Source organism: Lissotriton helveticus, chromosome 6, assembly GCF_964261635.1.
Source record: "Lissotriton helveticus chromosome 6, aLisHel1.1, whole genome shotgun sequence".
NCBI lineage: Eukaryota > Metazoa > Chordata > Amphibia > Caudata > Salamandridae > Lissotriton > Lissotriton helveticus.
Window position 1 is genome coordinate 449,015,320 of NC_136067.1, and position 27,588 is coordinate 449,042,907.

Sequence of the window (27,588 nt, forward strand, 5' to 3'; positions counted from 1 at the left end):
CTGGTGCTTCCCCACCACCTCCACCACATCCAAGGAAGAGTGGACCGATGTGTGAATGTGTTCACTGTATGCAACAACTTTGACACTTACAGAAGCCTCACCTTCTCCATGCCTCCTACACAGTTCTACATGTACATCATAAATGCAAACAGAACAGAATTAATTATACATGTTAAATGGTTTATTTTTGCTGTTCTCAGAATGTATCAAATTTCACTAAAAACAGTGACTTGAAGGTATTCATCATATAACAGCGGGGAAAAAAAAACACAATCAAAATGATTGTGTTTAAAAAACCCATACAACATAACAAATCAGAATTCAGAACTCCTTAAAGTTAACTTACTTTCCATGACGGCCAAGGATGTCCTATGAACAGCTTACACTCTGTTGTGCTGTTATTACTTTCAACCCGCCACTTTCTGAAAGAAAACCTCCATCGTTTTCAAAAACATGTTACATACAATAAATGACTTCTTGCTCTCTACCACAAGTTTCCACAAGGCCAAATCTTGTCAGACCCATTTATAACTCTTGGATTGCTTGTAAGCCAATCCCGTCTTTTCGCATTTCCGCAACTTTCAGAATTAAAATGTTGAAGATCATTTACACAATCCTGGACTAGTAATATCTTCCCCTTCTTGCTCAATCATGTTCTACATTTCCTATCACAGTGATACTGCTTACTATGAAGCAGACTTACACTACCTTTATGACTAGTACAATTATTTAATTCTCTACATCACTTTTAATCACAAAGCAATGTAAAACAGTAGACAGCATTGCAGACTTACATTCCCTCTACTCCATGTTTTGATTGGCTGCTTCAATTAGCTTATAAAAAGAAATAGTTTTTCTGAACTCATTCAAAGTGCACGTATTTCTCCATGACGTCCAGTGTTATGGTAAGAAGTTATGTCTCTGTACTACACTTATCCTCAAGGCCAAATAGTGTAGGAGCCATGAGAACTTCTTGAAATTCCTCAGAGCACATCCCGAGATTCTTTCCCTAAAATTTTGGTTTTAAAAACACCAGGTAAGAGTTTTTAAGGTCATATGGCAATTTTTTTTTGAAAATTAAAACAGAATCATTGCAGAATGACCAGCCATTTCTACACTTTAAATAAGCTGTATAATGTCCTGATGTTATTGAAGGACCATCATGATATATAATTGCTACAGTTACAAAAGTCCTTCCTGATATTGACAACTGTGAAGCCACAAAATGTTTAATTAAAGTTGTCAATTTTGTTCCATCAGGCCTACATCGTTGGAACATTAAAATGACATACTGGCCATATGTTCGTATAAATAATGTGGACATCATTTCAGATTTACATTGGCTACACTCCATGTTGTGATCAGCTGCTTTTACTAGCTTATTAAAAGAGACTGATTTACTGTCTGGCAAAGTTAAATATATAAATCTTTCTGACTCTACACTAGTAGTACTTGATACCCTACAGTTCTCGCAGTCATGCTGCCATTGATAAGAAAGCCCAAACAGGTGATCTACATCTACACCTTCATCATGCAATACATCAAGCATAGCATGGGCGGATTTTGCGGATTGGCAATCCGCGAACTTGCGTATTTACGGATTCGCAATCCGCGAAGATCCGCGAACTCTAGCGGATTTGCGGATTTTTCCGTTTTTTGTGTTGGCGCGTGTTCGCGCCGATTTTGGGACAAGTTCGCAATTGCGAACTTACTTTTCGGCTTGCAACGGCCGCGACTATGTTGTTTCTACGTCTGGTTTATCATCACAGGTTCACAGCACCCTCTGTTTCACCACTGCCACCCTCTGGGACACCCATGCCACCCTCTAGTACATCCTCACTGGCACCTATTAGGTTTATTTATCACTGTAGATTATGGTGGTTGAAAAAAGCAAGCACACCTGCCCTTCTTCAACTGCCATCAATTAATTTGTGTTTCATTAATGTGTCAGTAATTTTGAAAGTTCCAGTCTGGCTGGCACCTGCTTCCTTCCTTATCTGTAATTTGCTTTTTGTTGCAGTGAAATTTTTTTTTCACAGGACCTTTATGGTGCTATTCTATGAGCCTGCTGTTTGGGTCATAGCAGGGTCATAGAATAGTTGCAAACTCTGGAGGGGCCCATCAGGAAGCACTACCTTGAATGTTACTAATGTTAAGTTTGAACTTTTGCACCTGCTCATTGCTTTCATTTTAGCTAAAATCGTTTTTTCTGCAATTTCGTGCGTTTTTTGGGGCGCGAATCCGTGCGAGATCGATTTCGGAAGCCGCGAATACGTGCGAATACAAAATTGTTTTTGTTGCGACGTGTATGTTCGCGTGATCTTGCGCGTGTTCGCGAGGCGCTTCTAGCTATTCGTTTGCCAAGTTACCCTATCGGTCGTACACGGGCGCGGCCATCTTGTTGGCGTGACGTAATTCCGTTTCCGCCCGCTATGTGTAATCTCGCAAAGTGTGCTGCTCGCTAGTACAATTTCGCGCGTACTCGCAAGGAAAATCTCGCGCGAACTTACCCACGCGGTCGTGAACGGGCGCGGCCATCTTGTTTCTCATTCATTGCTATGGTTCTGGGCATGCTTTCTCTATCCTCTCTCAATCTCTGCCATCCTTTGCTTGTTTGAAGTTTTTTTGATCTAATTTTACTTATTATCTAACCCTCTATTTTTCTAGCTCTATATTTTTGTGTTTTCTGCAGCTTTTAGTTACTTTTAAACTACTTTTTTAAACTCTTTTCTTTTCTTCTTCACTATTCTATTTCTTCTTTATCATTTAAGTTTATTTCTGCCCAGACCATGGTAAAGGGAGCCGGGAAGCACCCTGAGAAGGGGAAGGGTCCCGCACCCCGTGCCCGGCTCCCGTGCGGGCGTTTAAGGGGGGAGCAAGTGGTCCCGAGGGAGATCTTCAGCGCGGAGGAAGTGGCGGCACTGATCTTCCACGTCCAGCGCCGCCTCCCCAAGACGATCCTGGGAGGCGGCAAGATCGCGACCGGCTATGGCATCCGGGAGCGCCGCCAGCGGTGGGAGAAGGTGTGCCGGGCCATGTACAAGATCTCTGGGGTCCGGCGCACATATAACCAGGCCACCCACCGCTGGACCGATGTCATGGACCGGGAGCGGGACTTGCTGGACGCGCTCGGCGTAGAGGTCCCCGGGCTTGGTGAGTAGTAGTAGTAGTACATTTACTACTCTGTTTTATCCTGCTCTGGTATTTGCAAATCTTTGTTCTTTACCAAGAGCAATAATGCTGCCGATTACATTGAGGTAAATTATATTTCAAAATCTTCTATGCATTTCATTTTCAGGTGCACTGCTCTCCTTCTCAGTAGCCTTGCTTGCTACTATGCTTCTTTGTTTTGTATGTTGTGTTCAGAAGCATTTCATTGGCCTGAGAAATTATGTATGAGTGTACTGTAAAGAAAAGAACTGCGTAATGCTAGACAGTAAGGGTCATATTTTCAATTACCGGCGCATCCCTGCAAAGTAGCAGGGATGCGGCAGTAATTGTGTGCCATGCCACCACCACCCATTGGCCCAAAACGTCACAGAAGCCTTACGCATCTGTGCCGTAAAGGCAGCGCATTGCTGGAGTTGCGTGCCAACGATGGCGCAGCTCCAGCAATGCTCTGGGGTACCCTATCTCCCCAATGCTGCATCAAGCCGTACGTCGGCTTCAAGCGCGCAGGGTTTGAGTCATGCATCATTGTCCTAAAAGTGACTGATTGACATCTTGTAGATTTCCCTCAGCCACTTTTAGGATTCGTTCCTGCGCAGGTACGCCCTCCCTTGCGCCGGAACGCCCCCTGATGGCGCAGGGCTTTACAACGTGATGCATCGCCCATATGCCCATATGTGTTTTTTTTTTTAATATATACGCCGCACCAACACCATGGCGAGTCTTTTGTTCTGCCGCTGCGTCAGAAAAGGCACGCAACAATGGAGGAAAATCAGCCGCAACTTCCGCAAGGGACTTATAAATCAGCCCCAACAGACTGAAGTCCAGTCCTTCCTTTAGACAGTCACATGGCTATCAGAAGAAATAGTGGCGGTGGTGGCGGGTGGATTGATAGTTTGAGTATTCACTGATCTGCAAGCAGGATGGACTTTGTCTGTCACGTGTTGCGCACTGCTGCCTGCAGTGCCAGGCCTAGGCAAACCTCTTTAGTAGTCTGTTTATTGAGTTACATAGGAACTTTCTAAGTCAACGTTCCGCAAATCAGGCAATACGAATAACGTAGTATACCACATGAGATAGATCCCGTGGAATAGTTGTCTATCTATTTGCTATTTTTCCAAAATATGTTGTTATTGTTCTTTTGAAATGTTTGATTTGGTTGAAAAATCTCATCCATGTTTTCTGGTTTTTCTTTCTTTCATGTTGTACATCAGCTCCCCCCAAGGGCAAGAGGACACAGGAGGAGGGTGCTGAGGATGCAGGCCAGGATCGGGCAGGCGAGGGCTCCTTTGCTGGCCCCAGTAAGTTTACATTTTAATAAACAGTACATATTTTTTCCTAGCGTTCCTCATTCGATTTTTTCTAAATCGTCTTTGATCTTCTTGTAGACTGGATATAAATTCTTATCCTGCCTCGAATATGACTCCCTGTGGTATTACTAGACTATTCTTATTAGTCTGTCTGTGTAGCTAACTAAGATTGGACATTTGGCAATTCCATTGGACTTCCATTATATTCAGCAATACCTCTATGCACTGTCTCCTTACTGACTAGATAGTGTGGCAGAGTCATTCAGCTCCCGAAGTCACCGATTATAGATCCCCAATGATCTCTAGATTATCGTACGCAGGACAAGAGAGTAGTACGGAGTCACAGCACAGTCAAGAAGTGTCAGAGGCACTCATGCTTGCAAAAATTCCAAAACCTTTAGCTCATCCACTCTAGTCTAGAGGAACAAAAACCACAGAGTCTATTTAAGTGTAAAAGCTTTATTAAAAGTAAACACATTTATTAAAATCTACTTTGTCATAAAACTATTTAACTGTAAACGGAAAAGTGGTTAGTGCTGACGATTAATTGGACACATTTCTTGTGGTCGAGCCGAACTCTCACCTAGTTTGAACTTGATCCTGGTCGTGTTCTTAGGACTCAGGAGTCAAGCTTCTGTCTGTTAGGAGAAAAAGTGGTGCGTGTTAAAAATCAAAAGCAAGCATTCATCAGTTGTGCATAAAAGTGCAGCAAGACAACAGCCTTCCCTGGAAAATGGGACATTTTTACTATGGAGTAGACAGTCACAAATTATTACATTGTATTCTGTTTTTTTAACATTTCTCCTAGACCAAATATTATATAGTAGTGAGTGGTGAATTCTAACATTCTTAAATGTACTTTGTAGGTGTAACATTAATTAATTAATTAATTAATTATGTGCTTATATAGCGCTGGAATCACTCCCGAAGGGGTACCTCCGCGCTTCGACCGCTGCGAAACCCTTCCTGGCTTCCCTGAGAGATGGTCCCTTAATGGGTATCTCCAGGGTGAGACCAGGCATCCCCGGCGGTCTGGTGGGGCCGTTAGTGAAGATGAGGCAAGCTAGTGCCCAGAGTTGCCGAGTGTGATCGCTGATCAGAGTGGGCACCGAGGCGAGAGAATTATCGAGTCCGCTGACCCTGGTCCAGAAACCTGCCGCGTCGGGAATCGAACCCTGGTCCCGGGCCGTCCTCTGCTCTCGGGTCTGCCGCCTCTAACCAGTGAGCCACACTACTCACTACTCATCTGGTGACGGGGCCAGCGCGGAGGTGGCTGTGTTGGACTTGGACTCGGAGGCCTCTGGGGAGGAGGCGGCGTTAGAAGAGCTGGTGGCCGTTCCTGTGGGGGATCAAACGGTGGTGGCGGAAACAGGTAAGCTATATATTCCTTACTTATTGAGATTGAAGACTGCATAGTGTGCTTTCTGCACGGGTGTATTACAATTACAAACCAACCAGGTAGTAGCCTCCTCGAAATGTACTTCGACTTAGCTGTGAAGTTTTTGGTGAGAAGAATCCCAATAAGTTCTTAGACGAACGTGATGGATGGGATGAACGAAAAGCGAAAGAAGGGTGTAAGTAAGTGGGACGCGAACTTGTATGATGGCTGGCAAAGAAGAACGATATGTGTTTGCTTGGACCCAGAGGTGGCTGGGAAGGAAAGAATATGGTATGGTGCATGGCTGGGTCAATGATGAAGCAAGGATGGGTGGAAGGACAGCAGCCTGGGTGGGTGAAACAGAAACTGTATGTGTGCGTATACTTTGACTGAATGGATGCCTGGAGCATGGTATTCTCTGACTCTTACATAGCACATGTGTATCTAGAGAGAGTAGATGGTCGCCAGGTGAAGTAAGTGTTACCTTGAAGAGCATGTACCACCGCACCCGCACGTCCGTCCCAGTGCAGGGAAGGCAAGGAAAAGAAATTGTAAATGTGTCCAATACTACCATGAATAGTAGCAGTACTTTGTATTGCGTTTGCATTCACAGCATATATCTGGTTATTACGGTGGACACTCCGTACCTCTCTTAATAACTTTAGTTTACTTGTAGTACGTCATTCATGTGTGGGTGTATCACTGTTCACTCAATATTAAGCAAAGCACCTAAAGTCATCTCATCTGTCATTAAATACGTCCCATGTGAAGTGATAGATAATCAAATTAGTTAGCTTCTTCAGTTTCCTTTTCTAGTACTCATTTGCACTGTAGGGTGAAAGGTAAATTAATTAAGCAGTAGCCCTTGTAACAGAGTATTCTCAGTGCCACCCGTAATAGAAAAGTAATAGCTTCACCACCTGCATGTACTGGACCGGTACAGTAACGCAAGTCTGTCTCCATCATCATGGTGTGCAACTTTTTTTCTCGGGTGCAACTTCACTGTGCTGTGTCCATGTCATTCTGCCGGCTTGCATAAGATAACGTACCCATTTCCCTAAACAAGAGAGAAGACGAAGAATAAGACTGGTGTACTGTCATAGTCGACTGTAATGGAAGTCCATAGTGGTCGTAGAATTAGTTCATTAAACTACCACTACTGTCAGAGCAAGGATGCAGAAGTGGGAGGTTACATAGATACTGTCCTCAATAGTTATGTACTGTGCTTTCAATTTGCTACTTGTACTCTGTGACCCAACTTTCGGCTCAATCACTTTGTGTTATTAATAAGGAGCATTGGTTACAGACTATGTCTTTCTTTCTTCATATAGTTGCTCCTTCCAAATCAACAACAAGGAGGGAGCAGGCTAGATTGGCCCGGCAACGGAGGCTGGAGGCCACAGTCGCCGAGTATCGGCGGCTGGTGGCCCTGGAGGAGGAGGAGGACACGCAGTCGAGCGGGGCAACATCTTCGACTGTGACCACTGCATCCTCCTCCGTGACTAAGCCAGCGGGACCGAGCCGGGCTAAGAAAGCCGACCGCCACCGCCAAGCAACCGAAATACCAGCTGCCCCCCACAGGAGCTGCAAGGAACGCCAACGCCGCCTACGAGTCCGCATGTCCAAGCTGGAGCAGGAGGTCCTGAGGTATAAGACCTTGGTTAAGGGCCTCCGCTCCGAGCTTGCCACCCTTCGCAAGGAGTATGATGCCCATGCCGCATCATGCACCAGCACCAGCACCCTCCAGTAGTGGAGTGTCCCTTGCCCTTTTTTTATAGACTTTTGGGGGGTGGGATTTGGGAGTTGGGATCGTTTTGGGACGTTTCAGAGACAATCGTTGGGGTTAGGGTGGGTGAGGGAGATTATTTTGTTAGGGATAAATAAATATATTTTTCAACTTTATCTGACCATACCTGTTTTTTACTGCTTTTCAGTCTGGTGGGTGGGGGGCGGGGGTGTAACAGTAACTTTGTTTTCCTGAACAGTCGTAGGACTTTAGTAGTACAACCGTCAATCTCTTGTCTACTCCGAAATAATACTCCATTATACTACCTCCCACCAAACGCTTATCTTACCTGTAATTTGTGTTAGAAATTAGGGCTAGGCCCAGGGCTGGCTCCAGGTGAAATGGGGATTAACGTTGTCATTCCTGGGCGGGTGACATTTCCTCATTGCGGTGGTACTAGTGGTGTGACACAGTGGCAGTTGCATGCCTATGGAAAAAAAGAAAACGAAACCTTGTTTGTACTCCTTACTGTAGCATTACAACGGTTACGGTACGATCGAGAAAATAGCAGGTGACAGTACACTAGAACAGTGCCATAATGTAGCCTAACAAATGGTAAAGTATTGCAAGTATAACTAGTACTTGCGTTGAATTTATTTGACATTGGCTACTACTACTAGAAGATATAGTACTGAAGCTGAGTAAGTCTAGAAGATATCCTCGTATTCCTTCACCAGCCTGTTGCTGCTATCACCTTATCCTCCCCAGCAAGTGTGTGGAATTATTGATGTCATTTTAGTCAGACATCAAGCAAAACAACACAGCCCGGGGTAAGAGGGTTAGGGTTTGTAAAATGGATGGGAATGGGGGTTTCTTTTTGGGTAGGTTTTGTTGAGAGAAGAAAAAACAATAATTGAAGATACAGAGTTTACAGACAATCTTTGGTTACAAACTAAAGGTAAGCACATGCAGTCACACTCATAGAATAAAAGACAACAATGGATACTGTATCTGTATTGCGTATGTTGTTGGAGTTGTCCTGTTGAAATTGGTAAGTAAGTTGCATGCAGCAAACAATTCCTCTTATTGGCGGCACTCCTCCATTCCAGCTGACGCTTCGTCCATCAATGTGGTGGTGACCACTGACAGAAGAGACACCCTGTCCACTGCCTGCCTGGCGGATGTTGACTGAAACCCGGCCTGTAATTATTGAACGGAAAACAGGAAGTGCTATTACAATACCACTGATAAATAAATAAAAGGTATGTACGCTGTGTGGTTCAAAAAGTGACACTTTGATTTCCCTAATAGACAGTACAATATTTTTGAAATTGCGTGCTCTGTCTGAGTCACCTTTTTAAGGATCAATAAGTATGGCCAAAATATTATAGCGGATCTTTCCCCTCAAGGTGGGTGTACTACTGTGTTTTAGAACAAAATTTGACCTTCCCAGCAATGCTCCCACCAAGACCCTTACTAAAGCCAGTCGCAAAAATGTAGAAGAACCCAATCATATCTCCAAAAACGATGCCTAGCAGAAAAATGGTTACAAAACGTACTTTGAAAGTAACAGTAGACCCAAATACAGACCGTGGATTGTATTCAAACCACTTGCCTGCAAGCAAAAGTATCCATAGCCAGCATCGCTCCAACAGTGCTCTACAACAACAGAACCGCGTTGCAATAGAACCCCCCTAAACACATGCAATCCTGCTGCTAGGGCTAACCCTAACGAACCCTAACTTACAAAAAGTGCCAAAACTGGTGTTTCCTTATGGATTTTGTCCAACAAACTTCTAGCCGGTATTAGACCTTCCCAGGAATGCCCCAGGCAAGACCCGCCAACCCACCCGCAAAAAAACACCCGACACAACACCACCAAACAGCGAAAAAGCTAAATCTCATACTTACAATGTCTCTCTGCCTTCGGTCCAAACGCGGCGCTGTGCAGCTAGGTCGTCATCATCATCAATCATCATAACTCCTGTTTTCCACCACGGATTTCCTGAAAAGCAAATGCAATCAAGATTAGACTGTCGCAGCAGTGCTTCGACAGAGACCCCGGCCGCAACCCACCCACGAACAGCAGGAAGCCCCCCAAAACGCTACATTGAGCAAGATGTCTGAAGAAATGGCAAAAAAAAGGCTTTTCCTTAAGGATTTTGTCCAAAACACTTCTATCCGGCATTAGACCTTCCCAGGAATGCCCCAGCCAAGACCCGCCAACCCACCCGCAAAAAAACACGCGACAACACCCCCAAACAGCGAAAAAGCTAAATCTCATACTTACAATATCTCTCGGCCTTCGGTCCAAAGTAACGCGCTGTGCAGCTAGGTCATCATCAATCATCATAACTCCTGTTTTCCACCACGGATTTCCTGAAAAGCAAATGCAATCAAGATTAGACTGTCGCAGCAGTGCTTCGACAGAGACCCCGGCCGCAACCCACCCACGAACAGCAGGAAGCCCCCCAAAACGCTACATTGAGCAAGATGTCTGAAGAAATGGCAAAAAAAAGGCTGTTCCTTATGGATTTTGTCCAAAACACTTGTATCCGGTATTAGACCTTCCCAGGAATGCCCCAGGCAAGACCCGCCAACCCACCCGCAAAAAAACACCCGACACAACACCCCCAAACAGCGGAAAAGCTAAATCTCATACTTACAATGTCTCTCGGCCTTCGGTCCAAACGCGGCGCTGTGCAGCTAGGTCTTCATCATCATCAATCATCATAACTCCTGTTTTCCACCACGGATTTCCTGAAAAGCAAATGCAATCAAGATTAGACTGTCGCAGCAGTGCTTCGACAGACACCAAAAATTACACACAAACCCCCGGAACCCCGCCAAAGAGCACCTCAAAGGCAAGCAAGTCAGCAAAAACGGCAAGAAATTTCCACCTCATATTTGGTCCAAAACACTTTTGTCCATTATTAGAGCTTCACAGCAATGGGCCCAAAACCGTCAACTCACCCGCAAAGAAGTACAACACCCCCACAAGTGCTGAGTCTTTCTTCATTGTGCGTAATCCAGCACTCTGCTTGGAGGGAAATCGCAGTCTGGAGGAGGAGGATAGAGGAGCATGTTCTTCAGAACTTGTGAACCTGAGGAATGTAGACTGCGGCACCTTCAAATCAATAAGCAAACAAGTGAAGACAGTTCTGATGATGGTCTTGTTTTTGGGATTAGGTGATTAAAGTTTGAATTAAATTAACTGTGCAAAACAAAGAAAGAGAGACACAAAGCACACAGGAATAAAAGTGAATAAGGACGAAAAAGAAAGTTCTTGATTGATTGTCTCATTTTCAGGGCTCGGTGTCAGGGAATAAGAACAAGATTTCGTCATCATACTCTGCGAATTCAGGCTGGATGAGGTCAGTGGCACCGAACAGAGAAAAAATCCCCTCATCTACGTTGCTGTCCTCCTCGTCTTCATGCGGCGTGCTTTCTCGTACTTTGTAATCTGGTGGTATGAGGTGCTGATTCATCTTGATCATTGTCAGCCGCTCCACATTTTTGGGCGAGAGGCGGCTCCGTTTGGGAGTTACAATGCCACCAGCAGCACTGAAAACACGTTCAGAAGACACACTTGCGAGTGGGCAAGACAAATAGTTTATAGCCAGGTTGAAGAGTTGTGGCCACAATTGTTTTTTGCCATACCAATACTGCAATGGCTCATCATTAAGGAAGACCTCTGTTGAGTCATTCAGATAGTCCTGCACCATCGACTCAAGGTCATCAACTGTTCCTCCACTTTGCTTACTTTTTGCTGTGCCTGTGACATTTTTTCGAGAACCATACCCCATCAAACTTAGCCAATCCTCCTCCCCAGCCACTGTTAGTGTTGTCATTGTGTGTGGTGCAGATGATCCAGTTGCCGGTGTCTTTAACGGCTGAGAGGTCACTTGTGCCCCAGCCACAGGTGCAGAAGTGGATTCTTGTGACTGCGGATGGCCTGCTGATGCTGATGCTGATGTACTGGCTTCTCCTTCAATAACCTGCCGTTCTTTTTCAAACCTCTTGGCTGACCAGGCTAACCAATGTTTGTACTTTTGAACATCTGCATCAGCGAAAGGAAAGAATGCGTTGTCTGCCAGCGCCTTTTTGTAGCGTGGATCCAGAATAGTAGCACAAATGTAATGCTGATCTGAGTTGATGTTTTTAAGACGTTCATCACCACGTAGGCGATGTAATAATTTCTCAGACAAAATTAAATGGTTTTTTTTTTTTTCATCTTTTTGAAACTCAGAAGAAACCGCCATCAGTTGGTGCTCCAGTATGCACAACAATGGGATAGCTTTTCCCAAATTACAGTCCTCCTGGCTGACTGCACGCGTGAAGAACTCAAAAGGACGAAGCATGTCTGTCAGGCTTTTAACTATGGCCCATTGCGCCTTACTCATCCGCAGGTCCTCCTTCTGAGATGTAGCCTCTGTCAAGAAATAGTGATCGAGTACCGTATACTGCTCATACAGACGCTCAAGCATGTAGAAGGTTGAGTTCCAACGTGTTGCCACCTCCTGGATGAGTGCTTTCACTGGCATTCCACGTTCAAGTAGCAGTCTCCGCAGATGCTTCCGGGCCTTAAAAGAATGGCTGAAATGGTTGCACATTTTGCGGCAGGTGGCCATTACCTCGAACGCTGGACTCTCTTTATCACTCAAGAATTTTTGAACTACCAGGTTGATACAGTGCGCCAAACACGGCACTCTAACATGGTCACCCTTCAACATGGCCTTAACTACATTGGCGCCATTATCCGTGGAAACATAACCAATCTTGCGTTTTAGGTGGGATAGCATTGTCAAGACCTTTTTGTCAAACTCTTCCAAAAGGTTTTCTGCTGTGTGACTTTTCTCCAAGCCAAACATGGCTAGTGTTGCATGTTTCCGAGCAGCTTTGAAAACTTGGTCCGGGTCAACACCTGCGTTTAGCTTTGCTATAACACCTGAAAAAGAGACCCAGTGTGCAGTGATGCACATGTAATCATCGCCTGGGCCACTGGTCCACATGTCTGTTGTCAGATGTATTGTGTGAACAGCACTCTTCTGCAAAGCTGCCCCAATCGCCTGCAGCACATCTTCATGTAGTGCTGGAACCGCAACTCTGGCAAAATAGAACCGGCTCGGAACCTTCCATTTAGGGCAGAGCGTTGCAACTAATTCAAGAAAACCTACCGCTTCTCCAAAAGAAAAAGGTAGAAGGTCCACAGCTAGCATTTTAGCCAGCTTAGTGTTATACAGACGCGTCAGTGGGTGGTTGCGTTCATATGGCACGTCTGAAGTAAGCATTGTTCTAATGTTGCCCTGGACCAAGCATTTACGGGCTGATAATGACTTCGTTGACCCAATTTTGCTCGCTGGTGAACTTTTGTGCGTTGGTGTCTCACTCGCTCCAACACTCTTAGTGTGCCTCACATTGGGTGTGCTGCTGACAGGGGTACTGGGTGTAAGGGAAGTGTTTGACACGTCTTCTTCCTGCTCGTCAACATCAGATGAAACATCAACGTTTCCTTGATTTTGGCCTTTCTTGATCGCAGCTAGGTGCGCAAACCATTTGACAGCGTGCTTTCTCTCAAGATGACCACTCTGGCTGCCGGTACCATAGTTGCTACCTGACTTACCACGACTAACTGCAAGCTTACAAAGGGTACAAATGGCAAACTTTGGATTTTTGGGACAAACAGTAAAGAAGTCCCAAACTGGGGACTTGAAGTGTCTGTGGGACCTGGAGGAGGCGGCGATACTGGTGGTGGTGGTCATGAAGCTAATGCCAGATGAAGTGGAGGATCTGGAATGCCCAACTTTTGTACGTTTTCCACTTTCACCGCCACTAATTAAGGTCGAGGTTGACGCAGGTCTCTTCTTGCCAGAAAGAAATATGGAAGCGGGACGAGTTGGTGTACTACTTAACTCCAATGATTGTGGTGTTTCCACTGCCTCCTCATCGACAACATCATCATCATCATCATCACGCGCAGCAGCTCTTCGGGCTAGGGTCAAAATGTCTGTTTGCTGCATGCCCGCTGGGGCTGCAGTGACCTTTATGATGACTGGGTCGTCGTTGGCAGAGTCTTCATCAGCAGCAGTATCCGCCACTTCTTGTTGAGCCTCATCACACTCCATAAGTCTGAGACTTTGGACGAGCTTCCTTTTACGCTTAAGTACCTTTGTTGGATCATGGTGTGCCTCACTCTCAGACGGCTGTGGTGCTGGTTCCCAAGTTTGATCCGTATCATCAGAAGGAGGTGTGCTTGAAGAGGATGTAGACACCACCCTTGATCTCTTCCTTGCTAGGGTTGTGGAAGACAATGAAGGATCAGCAGGAGGAGTGGCTTCCTCAAATGATACCTCGCCTTGATTGTCGATTTCCTGATGTGCCCCTACTTCGGGAGGAACAACTATTGTGGGCACTTGTGACCCTCCATGCACCTCTGCTTGCGCATCTCCTTGCGCTGCCTCTCCTTCCACATGTACTTGGGCTTGTACTTGCACATGTGATTGTTGTTGCGGCTGTGGTTGTTCAACACTCGTCAGATGAGCTACAACAACCTGTGTTGATTGAGGGACATTGCTGCTGCTTTCTTGCGATGAGCCAACATCACTGGTCGATGGTGATTGAAGAACTATACTGGCTGCCTCTGCAGCACTCAAGGGCTTGGACTTAAGTTGGCGTGGTGGTGGTGGTGGCACTGAGCCCAATGGAGCGGGGGGGGTGCTGCCAGCTTGGTCCCCAGCAGATCCCGCTGCTGCTGCTGCAGGCATACTTTTTTTTTTACTCCCAAAAAAAGGGGCGGGCGGCACACCAGTCTCCTTGGTAACTTGCTTCTTCTGCTCCTTACTGGCACCTTTCTTGCTAGAGGAGCTACGGGTTACTTTTTTGGGGCCATCCTCTTCAGAGCAGGTCAGCAGGCAGCAGTTGCACGAGTTGCAGAGGGTTCTGTGTCCAGACGTGACGTCGCGTGACGTTATGCTGCACACACCGCTGCAGGACTTCTTCCTGGCACTGGTGGTTCTCTTGAGTCTTCTTGTGCACCTAAAAGCAATGGAAGACAGAGGAACATCAGTTCAGTTATACACCACAAAAATTCGACAAAACACAGAAAAATGAGCACAATCCCATGCCATCCTTGATGTTTACATTGAAGACACCCCACAGAAAGACTACGGACATGCAAGTATGCAACACTCACTACCCCTGGGCAAAATAAGTGCAGGCCTCAGACACTGCCTCTCCTCAAAATGGCCCCTTACACCCCAGGCACATGTTGCCTGTACCAGCCAGCACTCAAGATGGCCACCACCACCACCCACATGGCCAGTCCACATCAACAGTACACCCCCAAAAAACAGAAAAACAGCCAGAAATCACCACAATCCAACGCCATCCATGATGTTTACATTAAAGAGAGTGAGACCACACCACAGGCACACTCAGTCCATGCACCACCCACCACCCCTGGGCAAAGGGCCCCACCAGCAGCCCCCCAAAAACGACAAAAAACAATAAAATAAGCACAATCCCAGCCCATCCATGGCCTCAATTATGTTTAAATTCAAGAAGACACCCCACAGAAAGACTAGGCCCATGCAACACTCACCACCCCTGGGCAAAGGGCCCCACCAGCAGGCCCAAAAAAACGACAAAAAACAATAAAATCAGCACAATCCCAGCCCATCCATGGCCTCAATGGTGTTTAAATTCAAGAAGACACCCCTCAGAAACACTAGGCCCATGCAACACTCACTACCCCTGGGCATAATGGATGAAAAGTAGGCAAAATAAGTGCAGGCCTCAGACACTGCCTCTCCTCAAAATGGCCCCTTACACCCCAGGCACATGTTGTCTGTACCAGCCAGCACTCAAGATGGCCACCACCACCACCCACATGGCCAGTCCACATCAACAGTACACCCCCAAAAAACAGAAAAACAGCCAGAAATCACCACAATCCAACGCCATCCATGATGTTTACATTAAAGAGAGTGAGACCACACCACAGGCACACTCAGTCCATGCACCACCCACCACCCCTGGGCAAAAGGCCACACCAGCAGCCCCCCAAAAACGACAAAAAACAATAAAATAAGCACAATCCCAGCCCATCCATGGCCTCAATTATGTTTAAATTCAAGACGACACCCCACAGAAAGACTAGGCCCATGCAACACTCACCACCCCTGGGCAAAGGGCCCCACCAGCAGGCCCAAAAAAACGACAAAAAACAATAAAATCAGCACAATCCCAGCCCATCCATGGCCTCAATGGTGTTTAAATTCAAGAAGACACCCCTCAGAAACACTAGGCCCATGCAACACTCACTACCCCTGGGCATAATGGATGAAAAGTAGGCAAAATAAGTGCAGGCCTCAGACACTGCCTCTCCTCAAAATGGCCCCTTACACCCCAGGCACATGTTGCCTGTACCAGCCAGCACTCAAGATGGCCACCACCACCACCCACATGACCAGTCCACATCAACAGTACACCCCCAAAAAACAGAAAAACAGCCAGAAATCACCACAATCCAATGCCATCCATGATGTTTACATTAAAGAGAGTGAGACCACACCACAGGCACACTCAGTCCATGCACCACCACCCCTGGGCAAAAGGCCACACCAGCAGCCCCCCAAAAACGACAAAAAACAATAAAATAAGCACAATCCCAGCCCATCCATGGCCTCTATTATGTTTAAATTCAAGAAGACACCCCACAGAAAGACTAGGCCCATGCAACACTCACCACCCCTGGGCAAAGGGCCCCACCAGCAGGCCCAAAAAAACGACAAAAAACAATAAAATCAGCACAATCCCAGCCCATCCATGGCCTCAATGGTGTTTAAATTCAAGAAGACACCCCTCAAAAACACACTAGGCCCATGCAACACTCACTACCCCTGGGCATAATGGATGAAAAGTAGGCAAAATAAGTGCAGGCCTCAGACACTGCCTCTCCTCAAAATGGCCCCTTACACCCCAAGCACATGTTGCCTGTAGCAGCCAGCACTCAAGATGGCCACCACCACCACCCACATGGCCAGTCCACATCAACAGTACACCCCCAAAAAACAGAAAAACAGCCAGAAATCACCACAATCCAATGCCATCCATGATGTTTACATTAAAGAGAGTGAGACCACACCACAGGCACACTCAGTCCATGCACCACCCACCACCCCTGGGCAAAAGGCCACACCAGCAGCCCCCCAAAAACGACAAAAAACAATAAAATAAGCACAATCCCAGCCCATCCATGGCCTCAATTATGTTTAAATTTAAGAAGACACCCCACAGAAAGACTAGGCCCATGCAACACTCACCACCCCTGGGCAAAGGGCCCCACCAGCAGTCCCAAAAAAAAGACAAAAATCAGCACAATCCCAGCCCATCCATGGCCTAAATGGTGTTTAAATTCAACAAAACAGTTGTATCATGCACCCCTAACCAACCCTGGTCCTACTGGATACTGTGGCTACCCACAATATAATTTATTTAATGTTCTGAAAAAGTTCCAAAATTTTACTTGCAGCAACTGTAATGCCCCAAACAAACTTACTTGTGAAAGTTGATTTCTAATCCAAAAGTGATCCAAAGACAGTCAAAAAGGCCTCAAATCCAAATATCCAGCAGCACCCACAAAAAGTAATCCTTCCAGCTCCAGATCCAAATGAAAGTGACCAGGAGATGGACAAAGCACTGGGAGGAGCCTGCTGGACAGGAACAGGAAGTTGGAGACTGTGGGGCACTTCCTTCCTCCCCCCCCCCAAAATGGACTCCTTGCAAAAAAAAAAAGCCATGCAAATGTCAACCTGAGGAGTGATTCTGATAAAAATCATAATTTTCTGAAGGTTTATCCTGTTTGCTGGTGATTTTCTTGTGCGAAATTGCAAAATCTCTATTTCGCAAGTGCGAGATTGTTCCTTTCCGCCGCAACTACGTGTTCGCAATTGCGAACTCTCGCGAGGTGTGCTGTGCAAGGTGGCAAGCCGCGAGTACGTATTCGCGGGCGACAAACTCCCGCGGGAACACGCAGCAAGATCTAAAATGGCGCGTCACTCGCAAAGAAAAACAACTCGGCAAACGCTAAAATGACGGAAAGTGAACGCCGTGCACCACGCCGCGCGCCGCAACCAAGCAAAAAATCCGCCGCGAGCGGATTCACGGATTTTCGACAAATTCGCGAGCGTTCGCGGATTGCGGATTTGCCGAAAATCCGAAAAATCCGCGAGCGGAGCGGATTTTACGCCCATGCTTACTCCTGACAATCTTGCTGACTATTTTGAGAGAATTGTGTTTGGCCTGAACATCTGTCTAACAGTTTTCGAATTTCAGACACACTTTCTATGTTTGTTCTATCAGTGCTACATTTCTCTAACACAGAATTTAACAAACTGCAAAATCTTTGATCAGAATTGACCACAATCTCTTCTTTTACATTTTCTAGAGAAAACAAAACATTAACCACTACATTAGCATAGCAGTTGACACCAGAACTGTTTTCAAATTGAAAACCAACAACATCTTCAACAGAATCCTTTTTGTTTCTGCTTATAATTTCAGGTTCATCGACTTTTCGTCTTTTTGCTACAACCTCGCCAGTATTGGTCACATTTCTTCGTTTCCGGCCTACCACACGTTTCTCAAACAAAGGATACTGAGGCAAATGTGGTGCATACTCTCTTCTCAACCTATTGTATTCCTTAACACAATCTAGATCCGCACAAATGTTTGTGACATCACACTCAATCAAGTACAATCCCGATAAAGTCCTAACTCGTGACAATGCCACATATGCCATACCCTCCTTGAACACAGAACTGCCAATATTCACCAATGCACAGTCTACACTTAAACCTTGCGATTTATGGATTGTCACCGCATATGCCAAGCAAACAGGAAACTGCTTACGACGAACATATAAGTCTTTTACAAGCAAAAATCTAGCAGAACAACGAGCAATTAGCTGTACTTCCTCAATGTCATCAAATTTAATTTTTAAAAATTCAATTCCATCTCTATTTCTGTATTTCACAAAATCAACAACATTACCCATTGATCCATTTACCAGACCTCTTTCAACATGTAAATTCCTCCTTAAAATTATACGGCAGTTCAAGCACACATTCAGAGTCTTTTCAAAACCCGCAGTTTTAGATATACTCTTCTCTAATGAATCCAATTTTGTTTTCAGATTCTCAGACAAAATAATTGTTGATCCCATATGCTCTACTCTGTCAATAGCTTCCAGTTTCACAATCTCTTGCTTTTCTAAATGCAACATTTTGTTGTTGAATTTGGCACATTCTGCAAGAGTTGGCATCAAACATATTCCAGATTTTTTCTCAGTAACTTTCTGAAAAATATTCTCAGGCACAACATCTTTGTCTGGATATAAATTTGTCAGTAATCGTGCATGTAAAGCTTCTTTCCCATGCTCGGTCACTTTTCCAATTCTAACATCTTGTAGAATAGTCTTGTAAACTTCATCCTTTGCCTGACGCATATTTTCATGCAGTTCAGCATAATTGAACTTTAACCATATATTGACGTTGCCAATGCTCCCTAAGCACTTCCTGGTATCTTCATGCGTGAGCATTTTGAACACAGGTTGCCCTTTCACTGGTGTCAGCTGCAGAAGATCTCCGAAAACAATGATGTGTTTGCCACCAAATAACACATCATACTCTGTTTTGAGAACTTCTTGCATTCTCAAATGCACAAAGGCAAGCATGACATTGGAAACCATGCTTACTTCGTCAATGATAAGAAGTTTCATTTTCCTCAAGACTCTTGAAACTTCAAAACAAGCATCTCCAGATAGCTTGTGATATTCTAATTTGTTGTCATGCTCCACTGGCAGCATCAGTAAACGATGTAAAGTAATCCCTTTAATGTTATGTGCTGCCAGTCCAGTTGGAGCGGTGACAACACAAGACAGCGATGACTCTGTCCTTTCCTGCAAATAACATGAAATTGCTTTAATAAGGAAACTTTTTCCAGTTCCCGCTTCTCCACTCACGTACAGTCGGACAGGCTTCAACGACGTACATGAGCACTCTTTCTTGTCATGACTTAATCCATGATCAATTTGCATGGTAAGTTCGTCATATATTTTCCTCTGCTCAACGTTGAGTTGTCTTTCCAACTCTTCTAAGTTAACCGCATCCTCCTGAGCATGTGCCATGGCTCTTTCCACTTCATTCATAGCAGTGGCAGCTTCATTTTCGATAAGAGGTCCTCCTAGTGGATCCTGACTCAATGAAGCAGAACTCTGACTGTCCTGAGAACTGTCTCTGGCAATCTCGGCTGCAATCGTTGCTTCCTGCTCAATTTCCACATTCAACATTTCTACATATTTGGGAAAAGCAGGACATTCTATGGTCTCCTTGGCAGCATTGAATGAGTCTTCGTAACAAAGGAAATCTCCAAGCAGTTCCTCTTCTGCACGCCAAGGCTTAAAAAGTTGCAAAAGTGCTAAATAGAAAAACTCCTTTTTTTCAGGAGATTCGCCACTCAATTTTCGATGGTTTATCAAGTGGCATTTTCTTTGCTTGACCAGACATCCCTCACTTCCTATTACAGCATACACTCCTTTCTCAGTATCTTCTTTGATGTTCCTCTTGAATATGTAATTTTGCAGAACCTCATACAGACAAACATTCTCGAGGTGACTGCTTCGATTTGGATAATATGTATCCAACATGTTGCTCTTCAAAATGTCGGTACTGTTTGGCTCCTTTTCCGCCAAATACTCAATTTCCCGCACAGGTTTCAGAACTCGATTACGCGTTGCAGCAAGACCAACACTCGCCCAAACGATACTCCTGGACTTGGCATAGAGACTTGCTGAAGACAACCGGTCAGAACATTCGTAAGCTCCGATTTCTCGATGCGACAACATCTTCAGACTGAAACTGTACAACTTCTTGCTGAGGCTCTTTTCATGGGAAATGTCCTCCCACATATCCTTCAATTCTGTCTTCTCTTTTTTGGTGATGTAAGATGTCACATACCGAGCCACAGCCATACAGTTATCAGCCACAAACTGTATATCCATGTTAGCATTCCACATGGACAAAATCACCGGGTTGTAGTCGTTGATGTACTTAGACTCTTCGTTCCTCTTCAAATTGTATGTGTTTTTAGGTGATTTCTTCATCACATTATGTCGCAGCGAAGACATCAAACTGTTCACTCTTCCTTTAGAAATCACCGGTCGTGGAAAGCCGAAACGACATTTGGTGTAGAACTTGTCTTTGTTCCGGAATTTACGACGACAGTACTTTCCACATCGATGGCTTTGGAAACGTAGAACTTTTTCTCTTAGGCTTTTTTTCTCCTTTGTGATTGGAACAGCACACGTAGAATACTGTTCTATGAAACTCATCACTGAGTCTTCTGCATCCGTTCCAAATTTAGGTGCATCCTTGATCCACAGCAACATATGTATATGAGGAGCACCTCTTGCTTGGGACTCCTTCCTCCAGAAGAAATCCAACACCTCTCCAAGAGGTGGATTCTTCTTATTCATGATGAAAGACATCATACCTTCAAATCTATGATTGAAGTACCTACATACATTGACTGGATCCAAAGAGCACAGTTCTCCGGGTGTCTTGAATTCGATGTTTTCTACGTTAGCATTTGCCTCTCGTAGAAATTCAAGTAAGTCTTCCCAGCCATACTCAGCACAGCTCAAAGTGAGGAACCATGTGGGAGTTCCTAAGTTCCTCAGCATACATTTTAAATCACCATGACGACGGTACCAGTACTCATTAGTACCACGCTGACACGCCATGAGATTAATCAGGTGAGAATCCAAAATACTGTCTTGGACATTGACTTTATCCATAAAGTCACTTGCCGAGATGTTTTGCATGTGTATACCACTTTTCAAGATGTGGTTCACTGCATATGACAGTCCAGACAGATCGCTTTCAAACAGGAGATGAAACAAATAAGGAATGCATTGTCGAAACCTAGGATCTCCTGCATACAATCGCAAAGTCCGGTATTCAGAAGCAGGAATTTGATGAGGTCGCTCATCATATCTTTCTCCCTGACCTGTTGGAAAAAGCTGTGGGAAACACCGAGCTTCCAAACTTTCCTCCCAAACACTAATGGGACTCCCTTTCGCTTGTTTCATTTGAAACAACTCAATAGCATTCCCCATGACTTCCTTGGAATGCAAAGGATGAACACTATAATGTTCATATATTTCTTCACTAGTACAGGGTTCTACTTTCTCAATTTGACCAGCACACAAATCGCTATCCTCTTCCTCACTTACTTCCTCTTCTGCAACATATACATTTTTATAGTATTTATTATATTTTTTCAAATACAATGTTGCCCTTTTGACTTTCCTAACATCTACTAAATCTTGCCATATTTTCTTATTCTTTGTCGGAACCCCATTAACTAAGATAACAAGAGGTTCCTCTTCCACTTTTTCTACTCCAATTGTGTTAATGTTTTTCTTCAAATCTAGAGGCAAATAAACAACTCTTCCCTTTAATCCTCTCTGTAAATCTGATGGAGGCAATTTCCCTGTCTTTGGCTCCATTCTTACAATAGCCTGAAAGGGATGGATACTTTGAATCAAAATAGATTCATAAGTATTTAAATCCTTCAATTCAGAAGGAATCTCAACCAATTCCAGATTATTATGAACTGCTCTAGCAGGCATCTGGTTTTGATTTAATTTGTTACAACAATAAGTACACACACGTTGATCCAATCCCAAATCAAAACAATTTTCTACCATCAAGTATGTTGTAAAATCCTTCCATTCACTATTATTTTCCCTTTCACTTTTTCCATATAAATCCACTCACTTAGTCTGATTCTTATAATAAGTGTGTCGACAACACACACAAGTGAAATTTGGCCTCTCACTTGATTTCACCTCAAACGTCGCAATTTCCCTCTGGAAATTATCTGTACTGGAAACCTGTACACTATCTTCCACATTACTCTCTTCTTCTTGGTCAATTTCAACATTCTCCTCTTTACTTCCAAAGTAACAAAACTCAATTTCTTCACATATATTCTTCACATCTATTTCAGAACCATGCAAAACAGCAGCGCATAATTGTTTAAGCATAATTGCTGGACTCTTAGCATAATACAACATTCTAACTAATTTCCTCACTTTATTATGATGCACTGCTAGCATCCTGAAATGATGAAAAACACTCTGGCATACTCTCCTGGAAAGACAAGCCAGTGAATGACCATGCAAACCTATCACTTCTCTCACTCTGCAAGGATCTAATTCTTGCAACAACTTCATTTTCTGCTTCAAACTTTTCTTATTAAATGACCGTATAAAATCACAAAGCAAATTGATGGAATCCTGTCGTACACTGCAAATACTACTACACTTCCAGGTGTACACAGGACCCTTAGGACGTCTCCCTAAAACCTCATTACCTAACACCTCTTCTATCTCTGTTCTCACAACTTTTTCTTTTTCAACTGGACAACCATCTTTCACTTCATAAGCTCGACCACTGGTGTCAACTGCATGCACCAAATCATTATCCTGGAAATAACTCTCCTCATTAAAAAATGCCTCAGAGCTTGAACTATGCATCCATTCTCCAGAAAAAACTTCACAAAAATTACTACGATTAACTATTCTCTTCCATCTACTATTTCTTTTGAAATCATAAATTACCTTGTTTAGCTTCCTAATTCTATTGATTGTCAAAATAAATAACTTACGTTTAATTTCAAATGCCTGATCAATAACTTTCTCAACTATTTTTTTTCTCTTATAAAAAACCACTTTCTGTTGACCTTTCTTAATATTTTTTAACAAATTCCCAATTATCCTGTTGCGGAACATTCGTTTACGAATGTCCCTAAACTGTTGTTTCCTTCTACTTTCATGCATAGAGTTATCTCTTACTCTAGCAGTAACATTTCTCATTGGCCTTTCCTTACCATTTGAATTGTTTCTCCTTTTCTGGACTGAAACATTTTCTGTAGTAATATTTTTTTTACTACACATATTTCTTATGACTGTTTTTGGACTCTTACCCGGTGCTTTCTTGGTGACTTGACAAATCTTTTTGTTAGAGGACTGCTGCATTATTCCATGGTCCTGCTGTCTTTGACGTTTTGCAGCCTTTCTCACTCTTTCTTTGCTAGGCATCCTAAAATCTTGAAATAATCTGCAGTTGAATCTGTGGTAAAATATAATAAAAAATGTTATTAACCACTATTACCCAACAGTAAATTAATAACAGTCATCAAAAACTTAACACACTACTTAAGTATATAATATACTGAAGCCTATCTCCAATATTTCACTGAACAGGACTCATCTCTTCTTAACCTTGGATAAACCTCACCTACTCTGTGTCCCCTGCACATAATTAAATGTAAAGGGGCAGATTTATATTAACTAGCACATCCCCAGGGATGCACCAGTTAACGTGCACCGCTGCTCTGCCACCCACGGTGTGCCGCATTTACAATCAGATAGGACAAAGCTACATCAAAACCCTGCGCCTGCTTGAAGCAGGCATAGATCTTGACGCAGGTAGGCTGAAAGCTAAAGCAACAACTAAGTGTCGTGTGCAGAAGTTACAAAAAAGGAAAAATGGCGTTTAAACCAGTAATGAGACCATGCTAACGTAACACAGAGTAAAAATATCCAGGATCTACATCAGTTTGGGGTTCACGAACCTGGCAGGTACAAGGCACTGAGGCTTTCCACCGTGCATGTCTCATCCCAAATCATATGTTGTTTGTGAATGAAACAATTTCCCAGACCAAATGCTTTGGATTGGCTACTTCTAAAAAATTAAACACCCCTACTATCCCGGAGTTAGAGGAATATGATGGTTGGAGTAATTTTACTCGTTGTCCATTAAAGATTTACAGGCCCTACTCCGTAATTCTTCCTTTAACATTTCCAGTATAAATCCAAAAGGTTGACTGCTTTGGCAACGTGCCTTATCCACGGTTTAATAACGCTGCCTTTTGCTTTATATAAGTTTTCAAATTGTATGAAATATATACCAATAGGTCGTTATTAACCTTTAGGTAGTGGTTTTCTTCATGAGGTCTGGTCGCTTCCATACACATACAGATTTTCAAAGATGATCAAGAACTTTATCTGAATGGAGAGGAATGCACTGAGACGCCAGATCATTCACTAATGTGTAGGCACATACAGTTACACGGTTCATGCAACAAACACCGACCAAATATGGCTTGCGTGTTGCAAAGCACACCAGTTCCTGCTATCATCCCCACGTTCAAGTTCTTGGAAAATGGTAGTTATTTGATGCTCAATAATGAAGATTGTTCTGGGTTAATTAAAAGTATTCATTTTATCGTAACAGTAAATGAACGGGTTATTTGCTGCAGAAATGTTCTATTTCCTCCCACACATGAACATAGGGAGTTTTCAATCTGGCCACAAATACCAACCTTGGGAGCACATTTCAACGGCATGACAAGAATAAGAGCTCTTTTGTCTCAAAGAGAGGTGGCCTTGACTTCGGCCCGTGAAACTTTCGTGCTTCACATAGCGAACACCCGTACAGAGGTGCAGACCCTTTTAAATACAGATTCGCCTTTCCATTTCAGCAAGATGGTTCGGACTATCTCTAACGCGTCCTCCACAAAGGGCCTGGCGCACTTTTTTAAAGTTGTTACCAGTGGTCTCGTGACTTCATTTGAGAAAATCTTTGGAGTCATCCCTGCTTTCTTTCATTCTATTTTTTCCACTCTGCTTCGTGGATTCCCATTTTTACTTGCATTACCAGCGGACGCTCTTGTGCTTTTTTACATTTTTAAATATGGATGTCCCTCCTGTGCAAGCTCCCGCCCTGCAGCTGCTGACACTGTTCCGCAATCGCATGCTAGAATATTATGGCACAATGTCGTTGGCGATATTAAGCACGGCATATGGATTATCTTTTCGATTCTCCTACTTCACCTGTGTCCAGCCTGTATTTCACTGCCTGACCTGTGATTTCGATTGGGCCATTGATTTGTGTCTCTGCGGACCGGTTTCTCCTGACGTCGACTTTAATCAGCTGATGACTCCTATCATTACTCACGAGTTGGTTTGTCCTGGCGAAAGGATTATGGCTGTGGCATTGATGCATGGACTAATTGGTCCCTGGAATTTACTGGCGGCAACACAGTCTTTCTTGGAACAGAGCTTTCTTGAAAACCCACCGAGCTGTCCTCTGATGTTGATAGAGGATCCGGTGCTGGGAGAGCACGTATGTTCTTTTCCGCTTTTAAATTGGATGGCTGAACTCTTTTCGGATGAAGACGGTGACTTCCTATTGGAGGCTGTTGCAGCTTATTTTGCATACACAGTTATGTCATAGACCTTTTTCATGTTTGATATGCTGAGTACTAGCATTTCATTGACAATTCATTGACTTATTTGTCAAGTTTTTATTATTTAGCTTGCCTATTGGCTTAAGACTCGATAAAGTACTTGGCTGTTTTATTTTTCTTTAGCAGTAAATTTTCCTAGTTTTTAATGTTTTACCTTGCGGACCGTCCACATATAAACTTGCAATCTGCTCTCATGAGATGGCACTTCTATTATCTTATTCAGTTCGTTTCCGGATCATGGGGAGGTGTCATCTAGGTCCTGGATATCTTTACACCGTGTTAAGTTAGCATGGACTCATTACCGGTTTAAACGCCATTTTTTCCTTTTTTGCAACTTCTGCACACGACACTTAGTTGTTGCTTTAGCTTTCAACCTAATAGTTCATCGTGATTTACATGAGAATAATATGTTATTGCTCTACTATCTGCTTTACTTCTTAAACTATATCTGTACAGCGAGTGCTGAAGTTTCAAGAACAACACGATACAGAATTGTTATGAGGTCTGATCTCCACGACTTCATACTCATAACATAAGTGCAGCTTCTCCCAATTCTGGGCATGAGGCGGGTTTTATATTGCTTTGCCGAACACACATACACAACACTTGATGCGGTTCACATGAAGAGAGAGCTGGTGTATGCTGATGTGATTCCTTCAAATCTAAGACACTAAAGTATCGGCACGCCCTAAACCAACACAAAGAGACCTTCTTAGCAAATAATATATTATGTGTATTAGGGAGGGTGAGATATAAGCAGCCGCGGGCCGTGGAGGGAGTTACGGTGGGGCAGGGAGGCGGGGAGGGGGAGGGGCAGGGTGGAGCCCTCTCCACCCTGCCCCTCCCCCTCCCCGCCTCCCTGCCCCACCGTAACTCCCTCCACGGCCCGCGGCTGCTTATAAGTGTTGCTAACTCTTATTCATTTACAGCATGTTAACATACTGTCACCATTCGCTTTTTATGTACTACTGACTATGCTGGTAATTTTGCTACTGATAATATGTGTACTTGTATAATCTAAGATACTACGCCTGAGAAGACGGCATTAGTAAATAAACATTTCAAATACACATGTGTTCTTCTTAACTCCATGTTCTGGTTTCTAAGAAATATATAACGACCGACTGTTCATGAGTTCCACGTATCCTGAGGTACTATAAATTCATATTCTGGATTGTCTAAACATTGAGAGTTTGTTATATCCAATGTGACACTGTACCTAGCTTGCTAAGGGGTTTTGATTACTAAGGTGAGTTTTGGGACACCCTAATTCGCCGAGGTTCCAATCCTCTGTCCACAGTTCTGTGTGAGAACAGAAACCCTGCGACAGGGGCACCCCTCAGCCTTGCTGGAGCTTCATCACACTTGCGATACAACTCCAGCAATGCGCCAACTTTACGGCACAAATACGTCACGCATCTGTGCTGTTTTTGCCCCATGATGCGCCGCATTGTAAATGCAGCACACCATAGGTGACGGAACAGCGGCACAGAATGACTAACACATCCCTGGTGATGCGCCAGTCATCATAAATCTATCCCTATGCTTCTTATCTTGTTAGAGATGAACCGCCATATGTATCATCAAAGTTTTTTCCATTTCCTAAATAGCGAACTTTAAGGAATAAA